Here is a 13,986-nt window from a genome sequence, read left to right as displayed (position 1 = left end):
GACCAAAGAGATCCACATGAAGGAGCTCCAAGATCCTCTTGGAAGAGATAATGGTCTTGCTTGGATGCGGAGAGTCATGCATTTTGCCTTCAACACAAGCCCTACAAACACGATCTTTGGCAAAAGACACATTTTCCATTAGTCCCACAATATGGTTCCCCTTGTGAAGACTTTGCAAAGTTCTCATGTTGACATGGGCTAGGCGGCGATGCCACAACCAACCCACGTCCGCCTTTCCGAATAGGCACATCGCACTTGACGTGGTGGTCCCCGAAAAGTCCACCACATACAAGTTGTGTTCGCGATACCCAACGAATGCGACTTTTAGAGTCTTGCTCCACAAGAGGACCACAATATCATTATCAATAAAGACGGCGAAACCCATCTTGCCAAGGGTGGAAACGGAAAGCAAATTGTAACCAAGGGTTTTGACAAGCATGACATCCACAAGAGTAATGTTGTGTGCAACCACAACCTTGCCAAAACCCAATACCTCGGATGTAGAATTATCGCCAAAGGAGACGGTGATATCATTAATGTTAGGCCTCAACTCCTTGACGAGGTTCTTGCCGCCGGTCATATGACTTGTACATCCACTATCAAGTACCCATTTTGAACCTCCGCGGCATAGTCCTACATGAGATCAATTCTTGGATTTAGGTACCCATTTTGCAATGGGTCCTCTTTTGTTAGCAACAAGGGTCTTTGGGACCCAAATAGACCAAGCAACATAACCATCATATGGGCCAACATATTTAGCATAAACATCACCATAATAATCTTTAAATAAAACATAGTGAGGGTTAGCAATTCCCGCAGCATCATCATTCATGGTTTTGCCCTTGGAGGCTTCACCATTAGTGACGACTTTCTTCTTTTCTTGTGCGGGCTTGGCCTTTTGCTTGTTTGCCTTCTTTGCCTTGTCATTAAAACCAAGGCCCTCCTTCCCATTGTTTGATCTTTGCTTACTCAAAAGATCATCCAAAGAAAGTTTACTTTGGGGAGAGGAGGCCTTAGCAAGTTCATCCTTCAACCTAGTATTTTCCTCAACAATGTTTGCATGATCACATAGAGGAGTAGAGGAACTAGGCACATCATATGAAGCAAGCCTAATTTGAAGTTGCTCAAACGACTTGGATAGGAGAGTGTATTCACTCTTCAAAGCTTTGTGAGCTTTGTCTAGTTCATCTAGATCCTTCACAAGTTTCTCATGATCAACCCCAAATTGGGCCTTTTCCTTTGTAAACACTTTATTCTTAGCCCTAGCAAGATCTCTAGCTTTAGTGAGCTTGTTAATTTTATCTTGAGGCTCTTCAATATTTTCTAACCTCTCTTCAAGAGAAGATATGGTTTCTTGACATTCCCCAAGAGCATTTTTAAGAGCATGGATTTCGAGAGAGTCTTCTCTCTCTATTTGACCCTTTTTCTCAAGCATAGCACTTTGTTGAGCTAAACGAATCATGAGGTTTGAAACATGCTTTTTAGTGTTACCTTGTAGGTTGAGAATGAAATCATCAAAATCTAGCATTTCTTGTTTCACTTTTAGACTAGCATCATCAACCCCTAGTTCACTAGATATGTTAGGGATAGAGGGGTTAGGAGATGATACCTCGGAGGATTTAGCCATGAGGCAACTTTCTTCCTCCACAAGGATGACCTCATTGGGGGATTCACTTGGTGATGAAGAGTTAGTGGAGAGGGAGGCAAGAGCAATCAATCCATTGGAGGATGCATCTTCTTCATCATCAACATCATCATCTCCGGGAGGTATACTCTTCTTGAGTTGATAGCACGATAGATGTGTCCAAGGAGGACCTTGCCATGAAGCAATGTGCATTCTTGATAGGAGGGTTCTCATTTGGAGATTCAAAGAGAGATGAAGAGGGTATGTTGGTGGTGACAATGGCGGCCAATTCCTTTGAGCTTTCTTCATCTTCATCACCACTAGAACTTTCAACTTCATCGGAAGAATATTCTTCCCTTGTTACTAGCACAACTCTTGTGGGCCTCTTGCCCTTCTTGGTCTTGTTGTTGTAGAACTTCTTGTTGGGGGCTTTTGAATACTTGCCCTTGGTGTCCTTGCTCTTGTCCTTGGGAATGAGCCTTCCATTATGAAGCTCTCTATTTTCATAGGGGCATTCGGCAATGAAGTGGCGCTTGTCATCACAATTGTAGCAAGATCTTGTCTTTGGACCAAAGCTAGTGAAACCACTTTTGTTGTTCCTCTTGATGTTGTCTTCCTTGGCCTTGGAGGGATCAACCCAAAAGGATTTTGCATGGAAGACCATGTGATCATGGTAGTGGCATTGCAAATCTTCCGGATAGGACATACTCCAAGATGCCCTATAAGATTCTTGAGGAATCACTTCTTCACCGGAGTTGACCACCAAGGCAAGATTGGAACCTTTTGCCATTCCAAGAGCACGATTGCGAGAATCATGAGAGGTTTCTTCAAGCACCTTGAGAGCTTGCATCTCGTGCACGACTTGTTGAGAGGTGAGAGAGGAATAGCATTCCCTTCCCACAAGAGTCTTGACATCAATGGGAGCAAATGGCATCATGCATTCAATGTACTTCTCCTTGATCCAAGAGTCATTGATGTGGGTGGCACCAATAAGCCGGAAGGCATCGGCAACCGTGACAAGTCTTCCATACATGAGTTCATGATCTTCATCCGGAAGCCTCAAGAATCCTTCGGCTTTATTCTTAAGAGCATTATACTTGTTCCTCCTTGTGCTCTCACTTCCAATGCAACTAGCGGCCAAGCCGTCCCAAGCTTCCTTGGCGGTGGTGTAGTTCCGGACACGATGCAATTTCGGAGTCCCCACACTAGTTTGAATCATGTGAAGGGCGGTGTTGTTGAGTTGACTATCAACGGCTTCTCTTCTAGTCAACTTGTCGGGGTTGTATGGCTTGAAGCCCTCCAAGATGATTCTCCATAGTTCATTGGAGGCACTACAAACATGAGAGCGGAACTCAAATTGCCAAGTATCGAAATTATCAACGGAAAACTTAGGTGGGTCACCCCGAATGTTTAAATGAGGAAGGGGAACCGGTATATCGGGAGATAGGAAAGGTGGAGCTACTCGATTGTAGCTTTCACCTCCACTAGTTCCCCTAGGAGATGCACTTGTAGATTTGATAGTGTTTAAGTTGTCACCTTCCACGGGTTTGGTAGATGAGGGTAAGTCCGAAGCCTCTCCATCATCTAACGCACCCGTGTCTTTTACCTCTACACTAGGTGCCTTGGGTAGGGCCGGAGCCAAAAGCTCGGCAATCATCTTTTTCATGCTTTCCATTTGGGCTTCCATGGAGGACTTCAATGAATTGAAGTCTTCCACGGAGACCGTCTGGGCGGCCCCTACCGAGGGCACCTCGTCCGGCATACTCTTAGGCGGTTAAGCCCGAAATAAGAGCCGAGGCTCTGATACCAATTGAAAGGATCGTATGCCGCACCTAGATGGGGGGGGTGAATAGGTGCTAACCAATTTTTAGTTCTTTTTCGAATTAGGCTTGACACGAAAGGTAAATTCTCTAGATATGCAACTAAGTGAATTTACCTATATGACAAGGATATCAACTAAGCAAGGTATAGCTACGCAATAGTAGATAGAGTGGGATAGAGGTAACCGAGAGTGTAGCACGCGATGACACGGAGATGATTCCCGTAGTTCCCTTCCTTTGCAAGAAGGTACGTCTACGTTTGGAGGAGTGTGGTTGCTACGCAAGCCAAACCAACGACCACGAAGGCTTCACTCAGATCTCCTGTGAGCAACGCCACAAAGGCCTAGCCCACTTCCACTAAGGGATTTCCTCGAGGCGGAAATCGGGCCTTTACAAAGTTCTTGGGGCACACATCCACAACCAAATTGGAGGCTCCCAAATCTGTAACAATACAACAATCAACAACAACACATCAACAACAAATCAACTAGGGAACCAAATAGGAACACTAGCATGAGATCCCTCAAACAAGAGAGGGGAAATGAAGAACGCTTCGGTGAGGATGTAGATCGGTGTCTTCTCCTTCGAATCTCCAAAGATCAAGAGCTTTGGTTGGGGGAGGAAGGAGATCTTGCAAATCTTGACTTTCTTGAGGTGGCTCTAATGGAGGTGGCTTGGCAGATTTCTTGTGTAATGATTGAGCTAGCAACCAAGGTAGAAGAAGGGGGGTATTTATACCCCCTCTCGAAATTGAGCCGTTGCTGCTTCCGGGGGGCCGGATAATCCGGTGTAAGTAGGGGCCGGATAATCCGCCCCCCCGGATAATCCGGCCTTCGGGGCAAAACCGTGACATTATCCGGCCAAAAGTCCGGCCCCATGCCAGAGAAGCTTTTCTTCCAGTCCTTAGCCAAAATCGAGGGGGCCGGATATTTCCAAAATATCCGGCCCGGATAATCCGGCCCTGGTACAATACCGGGACATTATCCGGGCAAATGTCCGGCCCCCCTACTGCGCTGCATTCCCTCGAGGACTTAGCCAAAATCTGGGGGCCGGATATTTCAAGAATATCCGGCCCGGATTATCCGGCCTGGCCACACTTTTCCAGTTAACTTTTGACAGACCGATCATATCCAACACACGCAAATATGAAACTATGTAATCCCTGTACCACTTAATCAAACATTAGTGTATCACATATATTGACATCAAACACACAAAACATAATGCAAGAGATGTTCTTTCAGGAACGGCCTGCAAATCGAGCGGCAGCGGAGGGGTGGGAGGCGCGGGAGGGAAGGCGCGACGAGAAATAAAAGACGCGAACCAACCGTTATGGAAGTGGTCGCCGACAGGTAGGAGCCCGCCTCGCATTTCGTTGTGTCCGGCGTGCCTGGAGCGTCCCCTGTGGAGCGGGGATGGCTCGGGGCGCCGGACACCTTATTGGGCCACGGCGAACGGAAGGAGACCTTGGGACGCGTGGCTGTGAACGAAATTTTGTCCGGCGCGCCCTAAATCTCTTTGGAGGCCGCTTTGGGGGACGCGGTTGGAGATGGTCTTATAACTAACTTGTACAATAGTCGGCTATAAAAATATGCTACTTTACTAATACATGACCCATTTTTCACTCTCACAAGATGGCTAGGAGCAAGTGCTAGAGCTGACTTTTGCACGAGAGCAAAACTACATTCTCTCTCCTCTTCTCACTTGTTCAACTGAGCAAAATTATTATATTTTATGTCTTATAATCAGGTGACTGTAACTTATTATATTTGCTCTTAGTAGCGCCCGCCTCCCTAGGCATGACCGAAAAATCTTGCTTGACGCCCAGCGCAACTAGCCTGCTGCTCGCCCAACAATCATGAAGGGGATGAATATGACATGCGGGCCCAAATAGCGGACTAGCATTTTATCTCGGCCCGGGATTGTAGTATTTCTGGTGCGTCAAATATGTAGAGGGTCTAAAATTGACCAGCGTTGATAAGTTTAAAGTGTCAATTTTCGGGATTCATAGTTTATGATTTGATTTATTTTTCAATTACAAGTTATAACTTTTTCCATTTTTCTCATAAAGAGCAATATTTTTCATATAAAAAATATACAAAATATTCTCTCCGGTTCCACAGAAGGTTGTCTGAGATTTATAATTTTTTTTATGTATCTAGACACTAAATAGCATCTACATAAATTCAAATTTTACTAAATCTCCGGTAACCTTCGTGGGATGGAGGGAGTATATCTAGCCTATGCACCAACTCAATATGCATAGCAAATCCAGATATTGCAGGATACACACAGCCAATTATGAAAAAACTAAAAGAAAACAAAAAGTGGCATCCAAGTACCCAACATCAACCACTGCCCAAAATGGCACATGGGTTGCGTCGTCGTTGCCTGGATCCGGTCGATAATGGTCGGATCTTGATTTTCACCCTGGAGAGCAAGTCTGAATAGACTATGTACAATGCCTTCCACAAGGTACCGACGAAAAAGCACAATCATTGACTGGTACAACCAATGAAGGTTAGAACAAAGGATGTTCGCTCCGAACTCAAGATCCGTACTCGAGCACCACGAAATCTCAACCACACAATGTTATCGTTACCTTCAAACCTTCAAGCCTCAACAATGCCAAACAATAGTCAAGCACTCTAACTCCTACCGTGTCTTGAGGTCCGCTAGCCTGGAGTGTTCCGTCCATCCAAGATCGGGCAAGCACATGCCATGGACCCAAGATATGTGACATCTATGGCATGGGGTGCTTTGGCGAGTTACGATGAACATGTTTGCCTCGCTGCACTAGCAACACTACCATGAACTAGAGGGAGATGATGAAGCCGAGCTAGTCCACTAAGTATCGTCGTGTCGTGGAACCATTGCAACTGTTCATTGTTACCTGCCACATTCTGAACGCCACGAGCCTTAGGGATAATTCCTGCAACGTGATGTTCTCTCGTAGTCTTCACATGTGGATCGAGAGAAGAAACCCCAACAGGCGGTAGCGGTAGCAAGCTAGCAATGCCTCAACCCAACTAGGACACCCATCACGACTAGATCCGAACATGGGCAAACTCCTCTGCTAGCAATAAATCAACCGATTAGATCCGAACCCGGCTAGAAACTGCTCAAGAGGAGTACACCCCGCCTAACAACGACATCATGATCATCGCAGCCGCCATCTCGCACCTCCTCCCGCCTCACGTCTCCACCGTTGTCCCTCCTACCGAAACTTGGATCCACATGAATGGGCTTGCTGTCGTCGAACGTACGGGCTTAGCCCGGTGTGGTCATCTGGTGGCGGTGAAATGAGGAAGATCTGGGGAAGGGTGGACCTTGGTGTCTAGGTTCTCCGTCGCCACCCATGTCACCCGTCTAGATGGTAAATGTATTTGTGGGTAATTGTCTGCATAAGGTCATGTCCTCGAGAGCTTACATCGTGAGGAAGTGGGTCTCAATTGGAGTTGTGAGTTGGCCACACTCTTGGAGATGGATCCTTCGCGGACGGCCAAGCGAATAAGCGACTCTAGGTTACCAATGCAGTGCCCAATATGTGGAAGGGCTCAACAACCAACGGCAATTCATTAACCTGGCACACATGGGGGTGAGTCTCATGACACGACCGCTGGTGGGGTTTTAACTAGGAGACACCAGAGATGTCCTAATACAAATGTGTGTCCTCTCAAGCTCGGCATTACATTTTTTTTGCAGAATGTGTGTCCTCTCGGATTCGGCATTAAATAAATGTGTGTTTTTAGAAATGCATTGATAATGTGCTTGGTCGTACATTTCAGCACAACTTACACATCCCTAGGACAGTACGTGTGTGGCAATTCATTGTGTACCGTAAAACAATACATCTACTGAGATAGGGATAGTAGTGCATCGGGAACTGCAAAATTGAGACCGAGCTACATGTAGCTCTTTATATGTAAAAAATCATAATTTATATTTTAAAGTTTTAAATAAATTTGAATAGAAATCCGAGATGTTGCCAATGATGAAATCTACAAACGTGCAAAATTTTAATGTGATTTTTTATTCTAGGCTACACAAAATGAAAATTTTAATTTTTGTGTAGTCTACAATGCAAAGAATTTTACACTGAGAATTACATGTTCATAGATTTCGTATTAGTTACATTGAGATTTTTTCAGATATTTTTTAACTAAAAAAATATAATTTTTAAAATTTTAAAAATAAAGAGCTACATGTAGTTCGACCTCTATTTATCCACTCTCATTTTTCTCATTTTCCCCTCCTTATCTTCCTGTATATTTCTTTCGTAAAAGAGCACCCATATTTCGATCACTTCCTTCTTTGCAGGAGATAATGGTCTCCACTAACTTTGACATATGCTTCTCTCGAAGTTGACTAAATTAGTTGTATCCGATGTGTACACACTTTTTTTTTGTTTATCCATGTTTCTTTAAGTTTATTCTTTTCTCTAAGTTCGTTCAATTGATGAAACCCACCATTATAAACTATTTTCTCACTTGTTGAGGTTTCAACCTTACTTGACTACCACTTCCGAGAAACATAATCAAACTAAATCTTTTCAGCATATATCAATCGCTTGTCGTAGGATCTTCAGCGGTTCAGCATAAGCACACGTACCATGACAACACTAGGATAAGTTGAGTCAAACACCATAGAGAAAGAAAGTCCCGCAGGTTGATGCCACATTGCCACATCTCAATGATAGAATAAAACATCATTCCGGCCATGGCATTAGATCAATTGGGGTAATTAAAGCCACCTTCTCTATTCTTTAATACTACTAGTAGTACTATCATAAAGTTCGCTATACTAATCTCTAACAAGCATTCATGTTGTCACCTGAACTTTAAGACTGCATGACCCAGCCTAGGGCGCAGCGCCAATTGGCAAAAGATAGTGCAGCCACGACGGAGGTGGCAATTTGGCTCATAGGAGCAAATGCTCTCATTATATAAAATAATTAAAAAACAATTTTAAAAATGTTAAAAAATTCTGATATAAATTTTTTGGTGTACATCGTGACATTCTTTGTTAGTGCACAAATTTTCGCGGAGAAAAAACATTTTATATGGCGTGTACAAAAAAGACAAAAAAAAATCATGTACGTAGTCGTGTTATAGCATCAAAACTTGTCTTTTTTACAGGAGTCACAATTGTTTTTAGTTTTTTTTTGAAAACTTGTGTACCAACATAAAATGTCTAGATGTACATGTAAAAATTTAGTTTAGAATTTTTTGACACTTTGAAATGTGCATTCACATAATGGGAGCATATGCTCCTATGAGCCAAAGTGCATTTCCTAGCCACGATCTCCTTCTCTAATGCAGTCTCGATATGTTAAAGTAATATTAGTATTTTGAAATAAAATAAACGGTAGTGTTAACTAATGTAGGATGTGCAAGGGATGCAGAATCTATAAAATATTATTCCTTTGGAAGAAAGTATTAATTTCAGTTTATTACTAACTAACAAGTTGTGACACCCACCATCATTTGCCTCATATTAGTTGCTTCTTGTAAAATTTCAGTAACCCGGCAGCTGGTGGATATCATAATAAATGGTTGGATAACTACTATGCGCATGTAGAAGCATTTAAGACCCCGCCAATGAGGAGTTAGATCTGAAATCATTTCTTAATATAAAAACTCCATGGCATTATAACATTTTGAGTTGTAAAATATGTGACGTACTATGATGGGTCTTGGAACTAAAAATACAACAACATAAACATCTTCTGATCACGGGCATGACTAAACCCCATAGTTAATTAACCATGTGGATATATTATTAGGATCAAAGCACATGGTGGTTAAGTAGATATTCCCTTAGTTCTCTTTTAGTTTACATTCTACAATTTTTAAGACCATTAGACTAGCCATAGTGCTAGTATCTTAGCTAGTACGGAGTATCATGCATCCTAGCCCTACCAAAAATGCTGATGTGGCAGGTAATGTTCTATCTATTATATTATTAAAACAACAAACAGCCAACGGTTTAGATTAGAGCAAGTTTAATAGTATAGCTAGCTGCTGGCTATAAGTCATGTGCCATGTCATTTGTAGCTAACATAGAGCCAACATGTATAATAGTGAGCTATAATCATGTACTACTTTATCAATGGCTGGCCCACATTTCACTCTCACAAAGTGCCTAGAAGCACGTGCTAGAGCTGGCTCTTGCATGAGAGCCTACTCCTCTTCTCTCTCCTCCAACTAAGCATGAATATATTATTTTAACCCTTATAGCCAGCTGATTAGGACTTATTATACTTGCTTTTAGCTAAACATAATCATATAAAAAACAATGGCCAAGTTTAACTTCCACACATATTTCAATATGCCCAGATACACATGTCTATCTTCCCCGCACAAACAAGAGCTACGGCAAAAAGAAACTTCTCCACGTCTCCACTAATATCTCAACAGAAACTCTATCTCTTTGGCCAATGCAAACCCTAAACGTATATATCCGATCTTCCTCAAGTCTAATAGATCTGTCATATTTGCTTCGCATTATGACAAAGGCGGCGTCTAATTCGTCCAATACTACCACACCACTTGCCGTATTCGTTTCAGCGTGCGGCCACGGCGCCGCCGACGGTGGAAACCGATGGTGCGAAGTCGTATATGAAAATATGAAGCCTACCACACTTGACTTTATTTTGGCGCATGACCGCGACCACAAATTCCACGGGAAACATCAAGGAAAGAGCGTCGGTTGCCGGAAGAACAAATCGAGTACGTGATCCGGTGACTACATGCATGCGAGCCAGCCTTCAATTTGTTGTCGTGGAAACCAAATAGATGGGAGATGGCAGTGGTTCTCCGGCACTCGGACCAGCTCCAAATAGATGGGACATGGAAGTGGTTCTCCGACACCGGACCAACTCCATCGCCCTCGAACTCCGGGTTTGGTATTCTCGCTTGCCGAATTACAACTCGAAATACCCACGATCCTATATTGAGTTATAGTGATGCACGATGCATGTGGATGCAATTATTAGTTTATATGAATTCAGATCGTTAGCTGCTTTATACGTGATCTGTGATGCCCAATAGGCTGAGATTGAGTACAAGTAAGTGCGTGACTCCCTTACAGCAAAAGACCCTATCTGCCATCGTAAAAGACCCTTCAGGACCCTTCTCTGCCAAAAAAAGACCCCTTTCACCGTTGGTTCGTATGAGGCTAGAAAAAAGAGAAAAAGAGGGGCAGCCCGCGCGGTCAAAACCCTATCCTATTCCCTCGCGCCGCCGCCTCTCGTGCTCCCCTCCCCTCGCAGCCGCCGCTTCTCGCGTCCTCCCTGCGCTGCGTGTTCCCCTTCCTCGACGGCTGACACTATTTCCCTCTCCCTCCATGTTGGCAACACCGCAGGCGCATCGTCGATGCTGGCGACCCCTGCCTCCTCTGCGATCTCCTCCATGGCGCCCATCCTTCAGCTCCTCACGGACTGAGATCCGGGGCCTTGCTTAAGACAAGGCACGAATGCGCTCGGCCTCTCCCGCGCCCTATCGTCTCCTTCGCCCTGCTTGTCACCTCCCTACCGGCCTTCTCCACCACCACTGAGCCCCACTTCCCCATGTCTCTCCCCATCGCTTTCCTCTCGCATTGGTATCACTGGCTGAGCGACGAGGCGAAGTTGCGTCCGCTGATAATGGTGGTACTACCATGAGGAGGTTGACTGGCAATGCCTCCATGGGCAAGCATTGGTGTTTCAGGCTTGTTCCAGTAGCATGTGCTGTTTTTTGGATTTATTTTTCTTCAAGTTAGAATAGGAATATCAGTGCTTAGTTTGTATCTTAGCCTGCTAGATTAGATGAAATAGTTAGGAAATAACCAAATATATTTCGTATATTGAAACACTAACAATGTTTGGTCTCCTACACTCCAATCTCCATTCTTTTGTGTTTCCTCATACTACTTTATTGAAATGTGCAATTCAAAAAACTGCAAGTGAGATAACCAGTGTTTTCCAATCCATATTCATATTTGGAAACTATCAAACATTTATAAACCATGGCTGTTGTATTCTATTTCCTCACTTTTTCATAATTATTCATGACTGCCATGATCGCTAACTTTTTTTTCCTTTGTAATTGTAGCAATAGGTTGCTATGGGGCGTTTATTGATCACAATGGGAGGATAAGTTGTTTGAGGTAATGTGCTTTTGAGTAGAGACTTATCAGCTGATGTTTATTTTCTTACATTTAGAGGAAATTCATGTCTGAATGTGTCTACATATATTTGTTCGGTAAAATTATGACATGGAAGTACACCTGTTCTTTCCAATGTGCATTTTCTGTTTAGAAGCTACTGCGCTTGTCTCGGCAGCACGAAGAACCAGACCTTGACATGTATTAGATGTCTCCCCGTTCTTGTTTTAAATCTTTGTGACAAGTCACTCCTGCAATGCGTTGTGATTGTGTATCTATTTTCTTTTTCAGTTCCGTGAGTTGCGGCATTCATATTACTTCCACAGATACATGGTACGGAGCATGAAAGATGATTGCAACGGAAGTGTTTGGTATCAGGTAATAAAACTGAAGTTGCATTCCTCATTATGGGATTATCTTTCTTCAGATCTTGCAGCTCAAAGCAATATGTTTTCACTTTGAACACCACACTATAATTTTGGATATGATATTATCTGTTAAGAAGTAACAGGAGGCTCAGTTCTTTAGCTATGATCCGCCTTGCGTCATACTGTTATTGCTCATTGCTGTCATGCATCCTATCATTGTATTACATGACTTCGCGGTGCTATAACTCTAGATGCTTGGACATGCACATTGTTTCTTGCAGATTATCCTTTTGAAGTAGTATATGTGCTGAATAACCTTTGCTGGCTGAGAAAGACTAGGTTATCTGAATCATTATCAGAAAGGATTATTGTATTTTATTGCCACAGATTGGTGGATGCAGAGATAGGATAAGCAAGAAAATGTTTGCTAGATACAGGCTGGTGGATCATCAATTAGTTATTTCAAGGCAACCAGTGAAGTGCTGAAGAGTTGTGATCCTACTTTGGCCTGTGTTCTTTTGCTTCGCTGCATCTAAATTTTTTGCGCACTACTTAAACATTTGCTGAGCCTATAATGTTCTTTGTTGGTCATACGTACATTTACATTCTTGGGTTAGGTCACACAAGGATAAGAATTTAGTGTATGGATTATACCTTTCGATCTACATGTAATTATCATTGTATTCAAGACATGATACTGCACATTTGTTTCATTTCTTACTTTATATATGAATGCATGCTTATTTTGTCTCTACATCATGCCAAGGGTTGTCATCTGGTTGGTTACACTGGTTCTATTTTTAATCATCACATTTTTTGTAGAACTAGAGAGATCCATATTTTTTTAGTTCACACTCAAGACTGTTTGCTCTGGTTGCAGGGCCATTATTCAACTCCACCGCAACATCGGCACCTTGCCTTTGCGTGCAATTGTCACACAACTGATTTGGGCTGAAGTGGTTGCATCCTCTTCTCTGTGCAATTAAATTGCCATCATTTCTCTTCTGTGGAGTGTGGAGACAAGCTTGCAATTTTGTGTGTTTTTACACTTGTCATCGAGGCCATGTCATTGTCATAGTTGATTCAGCACACCAATAGGTATATGTGCACTCCATTCTCCTCCATATTCCATTACTTGGTTAGATATATTAATAAGTGATGTAGTTGAGAATGTGGTACGGTCAAACAATGAAAGACCATGGGATGATGGGAATGAGAGTTGCTAAACAGTTTATTCGTTGCCGTTGCTTGTCCATGTGCTTATCTCGATTTGAGACAGCGAGAGACGAATGGATTATTCCGTGACTCTCTAATACTTCTATTACTTGATATTTTGATTTGTTTAGATGCATCCTTTCTGTGTTCATTTAGATTAGCTTACCATTTATTCCCCCTTGTTATGCTCTCTAGCAATACTGCCAATGAAAATGACAGTTCCTACACACCTAGGTGCGCTTTCTATCTCTACCATTGGCTACCAATTATTGGTTCTTACTCTGAGATAATGCATCATTTCGTCTTTGTTTTATCCTCTTCAAGATGTATCTTTGTCCATGCACAGATTTACTGCTATGGTGAACTTTCCAATGCGTTTCGTATGATACCACAGCCTAATCTCTTTTAGTACTATCTGTTTTTGATTTGTGGGTTTCCTTTTGTACCCCTCTTTTAGTAAAGTTCTGAAGTTATTTTGATATGAACAATAACATCAGTTCTTAGTTAATCAATCTGTCAATATTAATGCCTGAAAGCAGAGTTGCTTGAATTGACACACATTTGTGCATTTGTAATTGCTTCTATGATACGCCACATCCTTCCTTTAATTATCTTATATTTTATTATGAAAAGAAAGGAACAATTATTAACCATATTGTTTAATTATTGTTTCACACAGGATAGTAAAAATGAAATAGTAGAGAACGTTTCCACTTTGTTACTGCTTCGCCGCATTCGTATTTACTGAAATATGTTAACTAAGACATTGTAGTTTAGTGTGTATTCCTTGACTATGAAGATAAGAAATGACCCT

General features: G+C 42.5%; 1 long non-coding RNA gene across 1 annotated transcript; it reads left to right on the top strand.

Moving 5' to 3' along the window:
* The first annotated feature begins 10,711 nt into the window (after positions 1 to 10,711).
* Positions 10,712 to 13,681, top strand: LOC124681567. The gene is made up of 3 exons (XR_006995933.1): positions 10,712 to 11,592; positions 11,881 to 11,967; positions 12,838 to 13,681. It is a non-coding gene; the product is annotated as an uncharacterized LOC124681567 (long non-coding RNA).
* Positions 13,682 to 13,986: the final 305 nt, after the last annotated feature.

The sequence above is a fragment of the Lolium rigidum genome, unplaced genomic scaffold (genome assembly GCF_022539505.1).
Source record: "Lolium rigidum isolate FL_2022 unplaced genomic scaffold, APGP_CSIRO_Lrig_0.1 contig_46909_1, whole genome shotgun sequence".
Taxonomy (NCBI): domain Eukaryota; kingdom Viridiplantae; phylum Streptophyta; class Magnoliopsida; order Poales; family Poaceae; genus Lolium; species Lolium rigidum.
The sequence above is the reverse complement of the archived record's forward strand: the minus strand, read 5'-3'. Positions and strand labels throughout refer to the sequence as shown.